Source organism: Nicotiana attenuata, unplaced genomic scaffold (assembly GCF_001879085.1).
Source record: "Nicotiana attenuata strain UT unplaced genomic scaffold, NIATTr2, whole genome shotgun sequence".
Classification (NCBI taxonomy): domain Eukaryota; kingdom Viridiplantae; phylum Streptophyta; class Magnoliopsida; order Solanales; family Solanaceae; genus Nicotiana; species Nicotiana attenuata.
In genome coordinates, this window is record NW_017670247.1 from 230,825 (window position 1) to 245,313 (window position 14,489).

A 14,489-nucleotide genomic window follows, 5' to 3' on the forward strand; every position below is an offset into this window, starting at 1 on the left:
TATTTAATTAACTTTATTACAATTCATTTACTAATACCTTATGTAAAATTTTTGTACTATTTTATCTAGAATTATATATGTAATAAAAATATATTTATAAGCAATTCATATATAGATTAAAGACAAAAAAACATTTAATATAATCAGTCCTTACCTATCAAATAAATTCATAATTATTATTCGTCGTATAACAATGTCCTAACATGTTGTTTATGTTTAAATAGCATTTACTAAAGAGCCTCGTATTGATCATTTCCAATTATTTGAGCAACTAATGTCGTCATCTCTCTAATAATCAGAACTCAACAATCAAAAGTTGATTGAATTATAGCCTTGTGTCAATTTTTCTTTTTTCTTTTTTGCCTATCACATATATCCTGATATTGTTCATTTTGGGACACGTCTTGACCATTTCACATACGCCTATAAAACTATAATCATATGTTACAGTGTTGTTAGATTATTATTCGGCATTAAAATTTATTCTCGGGGTGCTTATTATTATTAGGTATCACAAATTATAACTAGAGTATTAGTTTTGTTTCTTCATCAAAATGGAGTACAATTTCCATTTCCATTTCGTAATGCATTTGAAATTGTAGTATGAAAGTACTTCCAAAAATTTCTCTTATGTAAATAGAAAGAACTTAAGGTGAAGTTGAAAATCCTTAAAAAATGTTAGCAGATTACAAAACAATATGACTTACCAGCAAGGTCTTTTTAAACCTTGAAATCCCTGTAACAAGTGAATATTAGTTAGTCTTCTTTGTGGTTTGTGTTATTACGATTCTACCCCTCATTTAATTTTCTTGTAACAATTAATTTAATCTATTTATCATCAATAAAAAGTAGGTAATTATATTTTGATCAATTTACCCTATGTTACGAAACTTAGCTCAAAATAATAATATAAAACAAGAAAATAGACAAGAATGTAGGGAGCAAGAGAGAAGAGATTCTTATTTCTTCCATGTATTCAAGTATGTACAATGTGGTGTCAAAACCCTCTATTTATAGGATTACGTAGAGGCATACAAAAGAATGCCATAAACATGACATTAAACATTTGAGATCATGGAGGAAGATCATGGGGAGGTTATGGAGGTGTGGGAGTTACAACTATAGTGGTGAGAAGTAGTGGGAGTTATCTACGTAATGTAAAAAAGTAGTGTGAGTAACTTCTTTAGGAGTTATAGATATCCACTACAAAATATAATATTTCATACACTCCCCCTTGGATGTCTATAGATAATGTGCCTCGTTAAAACCTTACTAAGAAAAAACCCTGTGAGAAAAATCTTAGTGAAGGAAAAAGAGTACACATATCTTGTAATACGCATTATTTGCTGCCTCATTAAAAACCTTACCAGAAAAACCCAATGCGATAAAATCTTAGCTAAGGGAAAAAGAGTACAGCGCGTATTTGCCTCCCCCCCCCCCCCCGATGAAAACATCACTTTATTCTTCGGAGACGACGAATTCCAAGCTTGTATAACAACTTCTCTAATATTGAGATCCGCAATGCCTGTAGAAGTAAGTTTGTACTAAATTATCACTTAGAACTAAATTTGTTAGAAGTANTCTCTAATATTGAGATCCGCAATGCCTGTGAAGAAGTTTGTCAAATTATCACTTGAACAAATTTGTTGAAGAACTTTGGTGAATGTGCTTTGTTTTGTCTCTTTCGATAGTCCTTCTTTCAATTGAGCTATGCATGCAGTATCATCTTTAATGTAATTGGAACCTTGTTGAATATCACAATATGGCATTACCCTCATATACAAATAGATTGTTTCAAGAACGAATTTCAGAAAATGCCTGCATTTTCATAACCAACAAAACCTTGACAATAATTGTTAGAATAAACAAATCTATATCAAAGATTCCTTTTGCAATAGAACACTAATCGTATTTCAATATACATAGGAGGAAAAGTATATCTCGCTAAAATATTGTTATACTTATGGTTCTAGCAAGATACGTTAGTGCACCAGTTGCAACAGACACAAAAATAAATCATGCACACCATGATTACTCTAATCCACATAAGGATCTGCTGAAACTTTATATTTCAGAACAATTTAAATCCTTCAAGGATTTTCATTATACACATATCAAGTTTTTCATGTACTGCCAAATTAAAACGTTAAAAGGATTTCATCCACCATAGGAGAACTTATCTCCATATAAAATGCCAGAATATTTATGAAAAATCTTGTGCTACAAGTCGTCTTTATGTCTATTGACTTGATTTTTCATTTCACTTTCAGGTGTTGGGACTATCCGTCCAACTTCACATTTTTTAGATGAAGTCAATTTTCATTGCGTATTTTTCATTTGGCCAATCATTTATCTGTTCAAATTTCATGACACATTTGAGCTCAAGATCCTCGTCAATATTAATAATATTGAACGCTACATTATATCAACACTATCGTCGACGATCATTTTACATCGGTTCCATCATCACTCAATAAAGACATAACTTATCGAGATCTCATATTTTCAGGTACCTGAGCCTCTCCCATGAGGTCTTATGAAGTGTTATGTCATGGTGCTCTTATATAGCACTTGCCTCCTTATTATGACCATCTTGAACATTTTCTCATCTCCTTCTTCAAGGAGTTTAATCTTTGGAACCGATTAGTATATTACGCTTCATGCGTTCCATAGACTATGTCCATCATGAACTTTATTCTATTTGGAGCATTAGTAGCTGAAATATGACATTTAGTTTGGGTCAGCAAATGCGCATGAAAATATTTTGCAAATGAATTATCACTTGAACTTCAAGTTCATATTTTCTTGTACGAGGATCTAAGTGTACTCATAATATTTCATTCCATGTATTACTTTTTTCAGGTGCTCATTTTCTCCCCCTAATGTTGGGATCACTAACACATATCCCTAACCTTCTTTGGGGACCAATCTTTGTGCATTGTGGTGGCACAATTAAATCATATAGTACATCCATATTTCTAGATGAAAATATTTGGTTCCTGAACCTGAACCAATTATGATGGGGAGAGTGTATCATAACTTGTCGGCTAGATGCGTACAAGTGTTGTTGTATATTAAATAATACACTTCAGACAAAATTTCTATTTGGAGTTTGTTCTCATAACCAATGGTTTAGCTATAATTGGAGGCAAATAATTTCTACTAAACCAACTTGGATTTAAACCAGCACTATCATCACAATTTACATTGTGGAATTGTGCTCTAATAATTTGAGCAAGCAACCTTGCAAAAGCCAAATTGCAAGTTGATAACCAACACACATGTGACCATTCAATAGATGCATCTATTAAAATCATATAATAGTAAACGGTCCACATGGCAGGTGACTGGGCTCATATATATATATATATATATATATATATATATATATATATATATATCACCTTTTATACGTTCCAAAAATCAAAGAATACAATCCCAACCCCAGCTGGTATAGTAATCAATTTATCATGAGAACAAGTCGTACATGAGAATTCTCGAAGAATCTCCTTATTCTTCAATTTATGCCAATGTGAATTCTCAATCATTTTTCGCATCATAGTTGAACCGGGATGGCCAACCGGTCATGCCAACTGATATTTGTTTCAGTAAACATTTAATTTACTATGGCATGTGATTTCATCATCATGCTTATACATTTATCATGAGGGGTATCAAGCTGTTGAGTCACACTATGAAGGTTTGGGAGAGGGTGGTGGAGGCCAGGGTGAGGAGGTGCGTGTCTGTTTCCGAGAATCAGTTTGGATTCATGCTGGGGCGTTCGACTACGGAAGCGATTCATCTGGTAAGGAGATTAGTGGAGCAGTACAGGGAGAGGAAGAAGGATTCGCATATGGTGTTTATTGACCTTGAGAAAGCATACGATAAAGTTCCGAGGGAGGTCCTGTGGAGGTGTTTGGAGGTTAGCAGTGTTCCAGTAGCGTACATTAGTGTGATTAAGGATATGTATGATGATGCTAAGACTCGGGTGAGGACTAGGGGTGTTGACTCGGAGCATTTCCCTGTGGTGATGGGGTTGCACCAGGGATCGGCTCTTAGCCCATTTTTATTTACCTTGGTGATGGATGTATTGTCGCGTCACATCCAAGGGGAGGTACCTTGGTGCATGCTATTTGCCGATGATATAGTGTTGATTGACGAGACGCGTAGCGGAGTTAACGCGAGGTTGGAGGTTTGGAGACAGACCTTGGAGTCTAAAGGTTTCAAACTGAGTAGAACCAAGACAGAATACTTGGAGTGCAAGTTCAGTGACGGGACCCATGATGCAGACGCAGAGGTTAAGCTTGATGCTCAAGTTATCCCCAAGAGAGCGGGTTTTAAGTATCTCGGGTCTATTATCCAGGGTAACGGGGAGATTGACGAAGATGTCGCGCATCGCATTGGAGCGGGATGGATGAAGTGGAGGCTCACTTCCGGTGTTTTGTGTGATAGGAATGTGCCGCTAAGACTTAAGGGTAAGTTTTATAGAGTGGTGGTTCGACCGGCTATGCTGTATGGGGCTGAGTGTAAGCCAGTCAAGAACTCCCACGTGCAGAAGATGAGAGTAGCAGAGATAAGGATGTTGAGATGGATGTGTGGGTGTACCAGGAGCGATAGGATTAGGAATGAAGATATCCAGGACAAAGTGGGAGTAGCCTCCGTGGAGGACAAGATGCGGGAGTCGAGGCTGCGATGGTTCGGACATGTTAAGAGAAGAAGCATTGATGCTCCAGTTAGGAGGTGTGAGAGTTGGCCATGGAGAGTTTGAGAAGAGGTCGAGGTAGGCCTAAGAAGTATTGGGGAGAGGTGGTTAGGCAGGACATGGCGCTGCTTCAGCTCACTGAGGACATGACCCTTGATAGGAGAGTGTGGAGGTCGAGGATTAAGGTAGAGGGTTAGTAGGTAGTTTATAGTTGTTCACCGATAGTCTTAGTAGTATGCATGTCCCTTCATATTTTTAGATTTTTATTATGTTATATGGTTTTGTTTACCTCAGGTATTGTATTCCATGTTGCTATTATTTGGTATCACTTATCCTTTATCTCTCCCTTTTTCTTTTATCTTCCATCTTTCTTCCTCCCTTGCTTTCCTGTTCTTCTTCTTGCCCTTCCTGAGCCGAGGGTCTATTGGAAACAGCCTCTCTACCTGCATTAGGTAGGGGTAAGGTCTGCGTACAGACTACCCTCCCCAGACCCCACTTGTTGGGATCAAACTGGGTTTGTTCTTGTTGTTGTTGTTGTTTTGCTTATACATTTGTAGTACAAATAGAAGAAAAATCGGGTAACCTTCATATTTACCCGGTATGTTATAGTAATATGAAGATAATCGATCTTCCTTTCATTTATAGTCTCAATATGCCAACCACTTTGGCTAATACATTTGAAACTCAAAAAGTTTCTTTTGAGACTTACTACCACCAATGCCATGAATAATTTTATTTATTCGATATTTTGCACTACAAGATCTTTTATAACACCATCCAAGTGGTAAATTTTTTCTCCACGGAGAAAATTATCTTATCATAATAATTGTCATGGTCAAAATCATCATAAGCAAAATCTTTTCTTGCTTTAATTTTGCCTTTAATAACTTTTTATAAGGCATGAAAAAATATTTTCGGCGTATCACATGTACATGACCAATGACATATTCGTGCAACCACATAGTAATATTCATGATCTTTCTTTCTCTCAAACCTCCCGTAGAGGTGAGTTGTAGTATTTATTCAACCATGCATAAATACATTCTTGTGCATAATTTGTATCACATATATATTTTCACACTCACTTCAGGAATGAGTCTGCATTTACAATGCTTATCACAAGTCGCATTCTTTCAAAAAAATGGACTATAATCGTCTGAGCGTGCCTCATATTTACAGACCATATTGATACACAATTCCTTCACCTTGAAGGATTGTTTTGAGAAACCTTATTGTTCTCCTTTTTACAATTACCATAATGATGACTATTATTATTTTGGTCTCTGGCACGCCCACGTTCATTAGTCAACTGTCTTCATTTAGATTTATTATGCACCGCTATCACTTTCACTTCAAGAATGGAGCAAATCAAGTGGGACAAGCTTCATGCTTTTTCATGAAAAATACATTATTTTTTATTATTCATCATTAAATCATCAATATGGTGCATTGGGACTCAAACCCAATGTCTTACCCATATAAAAACATGCTAGGCCATAATGAGTTGGGACTCAAATCCAACTCTTATCATCATAGTGCATCAGGACTTGAACCCGATGTCTTACCCTTTTGGTGCGCTGGGACTTGAACCCACCGTCTTAAAACCTCTTTCAAAATATTGCTATTTCAGGAGCAAGTTCGAGATATATTACATTCACTTTAGAAAATACATGTGTAAATTGTAAGTCTATAATGTTGCAATTATGCCTGCACTTAATATGTTAGTTGAAAGTACAAGAATAATTTAAAAATCATATTGGTAGTACAAGTAATGCTCTTATGTTCTGGAGGAGAAATCGCTCCTGAATATTTTTTTTTAATTTCATCGGGAAAAGGAGAACTTAGCATTGTTTCTCAATTAGAATGCATGTTGTGCTAAATCACATTAATAATTATACATCTAACATAATACATAGCCTGCATATAACTCATATATTTGGTTACTTGCACCATTTCTTAAGATGAGAAGGGATTGCTTTTATGTAAGAACAATCATACTTAAAAATGATCTAATTTGATTTGTAATTTATTACATGTTTATGCAAAAGTGAAATTATTGCATGATTCAAAATATAATATTTTTGGGATACAATTTTAGTCCAAAATCTCATGAATTTGAAGCAAGTAGAGATAAACACTAACCAACACATAATAAGATGATCAAAATTAAGTCTAGAAAATGTCATCACCAAATCGGGACTGGCTTGAGATGCAATAGTAGTAATTATGCTAGTGCAATATAAAAGTTTACCTTTCTCATCTTTATGCATATAAAACTAAATTAATGACAATAGTATCATCTTCCATAATTACCACAAGATCTCTGACGAGATGTAATCCAAAGTTTTCCTTGGCAAAAGAAGTAGTAGCTCCGTGGAGAGCGTTTGCCCCTTTTAGGAAGTCTGAGAGGAAATAGCAACTCGTGCTGATAACGTGATACGAAACTTAGCTCAAAGTAATAATATAAAACAAGAAAATAGACAAGAATGTAGGGAGCAAGAGAGAAGAGATTCTTATTTCTTCCATGTATTCAAGTATGTACAATGCTATACCAAAATCCTCTATTTTTAGGATTACATAGAGGCATACAAAAGAATGCCATAAATATGACATTAAACATTTGAGATCATGGAGGAAGATCATAATGAGGTTATAGAGGTGTGGGAGTTACAACTATAATGGTGAGAAGTAGTGGGAGTTATCTACGTAATGGAAAAGAGTAGTGGGAGTAACTTCTTTAGAAGTTATAGACATCCACTACAAAATATAATATTTCATAAAACCCTATTAATATTTTCTATTTTACTCCTCATTTAAGATTAATAGTAATGTCTTCTTAAAAGAGGGTTTTCCAAAAGTGAGAAACCTATTTTCTTTGGTGCAAAAGGCTGACTTTCCTATTCCTTTAGAAAGCATAAATAGCTAAATGGAGATTAAGGAAGCTTTATCAGTAAAAATCAAGGCAATATTCTTGTAACTTGATAGGTTAGAGCCCAAACACTTATTAGGAAAAAAGAAAGCATTAAACAGTGGGTGTAGTGAAAATCAATTATGAGAATATATGTGAGCTTGTTTTTAGTTATTATATAGCTAAAAGATATCGTGGAATATCAAGAACTGGAGTTTATGTTGCTCATGATCCTATAATAAATTATTGAACATTCACACAGTTAGTAACTGTTGTGATATTTCAAAAAATTGGACAAATGTCCTTCCATGTGGCATTCTTGCATGAGAAATCGAAGACAAGTGTTGTACACTTGTCATGCTCTAAGCTTCACTTTAAGGTTATAAATAGGCCTTCAAAATAGCCATCAATTATTAGCATTTTTCTTTGCCTTTTTCGTTTCTCTTCGGATTCTTTTTCTTTCCCCCTTAAACTTTTGTAGTCTACTTTCTTTGTTTTCCTCTTTTAAATAGCTGGGTTTGTAATCTAATATTTTGATGACCTGTACCCTCCTAAATAGAGGTAGACTTGTTTAATCCTGGAGAGATATTTCACACTGCTGAAATAGTTTCTTAGGACAGTGCCCAACACGACTCAAGCCAATTCGTGTATCTACTTATAAATAATATTATTGCAGTATTATTATCATTATTTTTTGGTGTCATTTTCCTACAATCTAAGAAACTATGGCAAGTAATACCACTACGAAAATTTTTTACGATGCTGCCAATTTTGGTGTTGTTCCCGCTGCTACTGTTCCAGTTGTCCTGTCAGATATCCATGGTGTTGCAAATACGTTATTGCATCCACAATTTTGGCAGACACTAATGTCAAAATACAGATATGTAAATAGATATGGTTACATATCCAATGTTAATATTATAACCTTCAAGAAAAATGCACATCAATGCAAGAGAAAAGTTAGGATAAATGATAATCTCGCTAAGTCAAAATTAATTTGACTAAAGCGGATAATATATATAATTGGTGCGGTCATTTCCCAAATAAATAATGTGGCCAATGTAAGAGATTGAGTGATAGACTCCGGTGCTACTAGGCACATTGTGCAAACAAAAATAAATTTTTGTCTTACATCCAAATTGAGGAAGGAGAAGAAACTATTTATCTCGGTGACCCAAGGACAACTCGCATTTTTGGGAAAGGAAAAATTCTTCTCAAACTCACATCTGGTAAAACTCTAGCATTGAGTGATGTATTGCTTGTTCCTAATATCCAAATTAATTTGGTATCTGTGGGATTATTAGGAAAAGTTGGAGTGAAGGTTTCTTTCGAGAATGATGAGGTCGTACTGACCAAAAATAATAATTTTGTGGGCAATGGATATTGTAATCATGGTTCATTTATGCTTAATATTTCTGATACTAGCAATGAAAATGCATCTTCTTCTGCTAATATGATTGAGTCTACTTCTTTATTGCGTGCTAGACTAGGACATGTTAATATTGCGTATATAAAGAAAATGTAGTCACTAGGATTAATATATGGTTTAGACTCAAATAATATTAACAAGTGAGAAATATGTGCTAAAGCTAAAAGTACTAGAAAAACTTGTTTTTCTTTAAATAGAGAAACTAAATTATTATCCTTGATTCACACTGATTTAGGCGATTTAAAGTAGACTATAACTAGAGGTGGTAAAAGATATTATGTGACTTTTATTGATAAATTTTTAGATATACTAAGTTGTATTTGCTTAGAAATAAAGATGATGCTTTTAATGGTTTTATTTCTTATAAAACTGAGGTTGAAAATCAACTTAGTAGAAAAATCAAGAGAATTAGATCTGATAGAGGTGGAGAATATTTATCTTTAAATGATTTTTGTGAAAAGAATGGAATAATTCATGAAGTAACTCCGCCTTATTCACCTGAGTCAAATGGAGTAGCTGAAAGGAAAAATAGAACATTGAAAGAGATGATGGTCTATGTTAGTTAGTTTTAATGCTCCTGATAATTTATGGGGTGAAACTATATTATCTGCATGTCACTTACAAAATAGAATACCACATAGAAGAACTGGCAAAACTCCTTATGAATTGTGGAAGGGTTATAAACCTAATTTGAAATATTTAAAAGTGTGGGAGTGTCTTGCTAAAGTTCTTTTGCCTGAGCCTAAAAAGAAGAAAATAGGTTCTAAAACTGCTGATTGCATGCTTATTGGATATGCTGAACATAGTGCTGCATATAGATTTCTTGTTTTAAAAAGTGATATGCTTAATTGCAATACTATAATTGAGACAAAGAATGCTGAGTTCTTTGAATATATTTATCCATTGTCTGATAAAATTTCTCATGCACATGTTAAATCGAATAGTGAAATTACCTCTAATGAGGAACTGAGAAGGAGAAAAAGGCCTAGGAAAGAATATTTTTCTTATGGAAATGATTTTCAAACTTTTTTTGTCAATAATGAATCATCAAATTATTTTGAAGCTATATCTTTTTCAGAAGCAAATTATTGGAAAGAGGCAATAAAAGTTGAAATCGATTCTACTTTGAAAAATAAAACATGAATTTTAATATATTTACCTCCAAGTGCAAAGCCTATTGGTTGTAAATGGATTTTCAAAAGGAAATTTAACCCTGATGGATCTTTAGATAAATATAAAGCTCGGTTAGTAGCAAAAGGATTTTCTCAAAAGCAAAATATAGATTATTTTGATACATTTGCACCAGTGACTAGAATTTCTTCTATTCGAATTTTAATTGTCTTAGCTTCAATCTGTAAGCTTTTTATCCACCAAATGGACGTCAAAACTACTTTTCTAAATGGTGATTTAGAAGAAGAAATTTATATGGTTCAACCTAAAGGCTGTGTCATTCCTGGATAAGAAAATAAAGTTTGTAAATTAATTAAATCTCTTTATGACCTTAAGAAAGCTCCTAAGCAGTGGTATGAGAAATTTGAACAAGTCTTTCTGAGAGATAGTTTTTCTTTGTGGAAGTGGATAAATGGTAGACAATGATTATGTGATAATATGTCTATATGTTGATGACATGCTTATATTTGGTACAAGTTTAAAAATTGTGCAAAGTACTAAATTATTTTTGTCTTCTAATTTTGATATGAAAGATCTGGGTGAAGTAAATATGATATTGAGAGTTAAAGTTATAAGGAGTGAAGATGGCATAATGTTGTCACAAGAACATTATGTTGAGAGACTTCTTTAAGAAGTTTGAATATTTTAATGTCACAATAGTGAGCACTCCTTTTGATGCTAACTCTCAGTTGAAAAAGAATAATGGTGACCCAGTTGCTCAGTCTATGTCACAACCCAAATTTTATTATAGGCCGTGATGGCGCCCAACACCGCAGACCCAGGAGGCTCGCAGCTACCACGGCCGTAAGCACTCCGCTCGTTCGTAAGCCCCTTTAGAGATAGGGGCGAGCCAGGAGCTTACTTCGCATGATGCGTTCCGGAATTGCCGTAGTTCCGTTACCGCCTTGTCGTCTTGGGTTGGGAAGGATACGACAGGCTCAATTCAAGGAAGGGGTGCGCAGGTTTTCCACCCTATACAAGATAAGGGGCTAGCACGCAATGGCTTTCTCTAATTAGACAAGCCAACACTGACAACTACTGATTCCCATTTTTATTAAACAATTCCAACATCTAACTTTACTTAAATTCAAAGCATTTGATAATTAACGGATTTTTAAGGTAAGCAAAAGGGAAACCAGTAGAAGAAATCATGACCATAGAAATACAACACAAAAAAATCAAGTCCACTAATATGTGCCAAGATCTAGTGTCACAAGTGTGTGGGCAACTAGAAGAATATATAAAAGATAACTATCCTACTGTCTGAAATAGAATAGACAGGCATAAACAAAAGAGAAACTCCGGCATGCTGCTGAATGGCTCAAAAAGGGGCAGCTCACCGTGAAGTCTCAATCCAAGATCAGGTATGTGCGCCGGGCGGGTAACTAGATGCACCTGCCTCAGATCCTGTACAATTAAGTACATAAGCGTAGTATGAGTACATAAACAATATGTACCCAGTAAGTATCCAGTCTAACCTCGAAGAAGTAGTGACGAGGGGTCGACTTGACACTTACTAGGGTCAACAATAATATAATTAAAGTGTTATGCTGAGCATGGATATCATGAATAATAATGACAGTTTAATAACAGGAAGTAATGAGTTCTTCTTTCATAAATATGATTTCAATTTCAGTCATATCATTTAAACACTTACATTTCAAGGCATTTAAGCAGTATGAATCACAGAGAATTTCCAAATAATTAACATGCGCAATTATGCCGAGGTAGTCCGGCCCGGTCCAATATCATATTCAAATGTGCACTGCCGGAGGGTCGAACAACGCGAACCATAGATGCATCTATTTACTACCGAGGAGCTCGGCCCAATCCACAAATAACAATTTATTTTCAAGAAAGCACATATTGCCCATTTACAGTCAAGTATTTCATACAAATCCTTAAGTAAGTGAGTATAACTTTCTATAATTATTTTACCAATTTCCAGCATGACTTAAGTGATCATAATAGCAAGTAAGGACGCAAGCATTTCAAATATAGCATGATACGGGTCCTAAACTACCCGAACAATAACATGATAGTAACTACGTACGGACTCTCGTCACTACGTACGTACGTAGACCCCCACAGATAGGTACATGCATTTATTTACTTAACCTATGGGGTCAATTCCCTCTTACAAGGTTAGAAAGGAGACTTACCTCGTCTCAAAGCCTACTTTCCAATTCAAGAAAGCGCTCAAACCTCCAAATTTGACGCCAAACGACTCGAAACTAGTCAAATATTACACAAACTAATCAATCTATGCTCAAAAGTTCATAATTCCATCATTTAAGTGATTACCCAACCTAAATTGCAAGATTCCTAAAATTCACCCTCGGGCCCACATGCTCGGATTCCGGAAATTTTTAAAGGAAGTTGCTACACATAACCTTAGGAACACAAATATATGATTTCTACTAAATTCCATAGCAAATTTTATGGTTAAATCTCATTTTTGTCAAAACCCTAGGTTTTCACCTAAACCCTTGATTTTCCCTAATTTTTACATGTTAATCTAACCATAATCTATGTATTGAACTCACAATAGGTAGAAATTACTTACCTCCAAAGGCTAGATGGAAATTTCTCTCAAAGAGCTCCAAGAATCGCCCCAAAATGAAATAAATGAACTCAAAAATGCCCAAGTCCCGTATTAAATGAGGTTCTGCCTTTTGCGATTTCCGCACCTGCGATCATAGGGCCGCATCTGCGGTCTCGCACCTGCGGAAAGACCTTCGCAGGTGCGCCTTTTCCTCACCTGGCCGGGATCCGCATTTGCGGACACAAAGAGTCGCATCTGCGAGCCCTTTCCGCTTCTGAGACCATAGTGTTCGCACCTGTGGTCTCGTTGGTGCATAAGTTCCTCCGCACATGCGGTGCCTGGGATTCATTTGCATTTCCACTTCTGCAGCTCATGGCTCGCACCTGCGAGCTCGCACCTACGGCTGGCCAAGTGCAGGTGCGGTTATGACATAACTGGAGCTTTAGTAGCTGCTCCCAACTTCTAACTTAGCGCGAGCCTCGTCCGATCAACTCTCGGGGCCCCGCCCGAACATACCCACAAGTTTGGAATCATAAAATGGACCTGATCGAACTCTCGGAACGCCCGAAACAACGTTAAAACTAAGAATCACACCCTCAGACCAATTGAATCAAACTTAAGAAATTCAAGTTCTTCAATTCACTTCTAAAGTGCCGAAACGTACTTATACTACTCGGAATGACACCAAATTTTGTGTGCAAGTCTTAAATGACATTATGGAACAATGCCCGGTCTCAGAATTCTATTTGGACCTCGATATCACCAAAACCCGCTCCAAACCAAATATAAAGAATTTCTAAAACCTTCAAGAACCAATTTTCGCTATTAGGCGCCAAAATGCTCCCGGGTCATCCAAAACCCGATCTGGACATACGCCCAAGTCCAAAATTATCATACGATCTTAGTGAAACCATCAAATCCCGATTCCGAGGTCATTTACTCAAAATATTGACCAAATTCAAACTTGGCCTTTTAAGCCAACCTTAAGGAACCAAGTGTTCCGTTTTCAATCCAAACTCTTCCAAATCTCGAACCAACCATCCCCACAAGTCATAAATCAGTAAAAGCAAGTACGGGAAATCTTATTTAAGGGAACGGGGTTCTAGATAGCAAAATGACCAATCGGGTCGTTACATTTTTCACCTCTTAAACAAACGTTCGTCCTCGAACGGGTTTAGATTAATACCTGAAGTGCTAAATAAGTGCGGATATCTGCTCCGCATGTCCTTCTCAGACTCCCAGGTCGCCTCCTCGACTGGCTGTCCCCTCCACTAAACCTTTACCGCGGAAATCCTCTTGGATCTCAACTAGCGATCCTGCCTAGCAACAATGGCAACTGGCTCATCCTCATAACCCAATCTCTCATCTAGCTGAATGGTGCTGAAATCTAACACATGTGACAAGTCGGCGTGATACCTCCGAAGCATAGACACGTGAAAAATCGGATGAACCCCTGATAGGCTGGGAGGTAAAGCAAGCTCATAAACAACCTCCCCAACTTGCCTCAACACCTCAAATGGGCCTATAAATCTTGGGCTCAACTTGTCCTTCTTTTAGAATCTCATAGTCCCCTTCATCGGTGAGACTTTCAAGAGAACCTTATCGCCTACGATAGATGATACATCACACGCCTTCTGATCCGCGTAACTCTTCTGCCTGGATTGTGATGTACGGAGTCACTCCTGAATCAACTTTACCTTTTCCAAGGCATCCTTTACCAGATCAGTACCATATA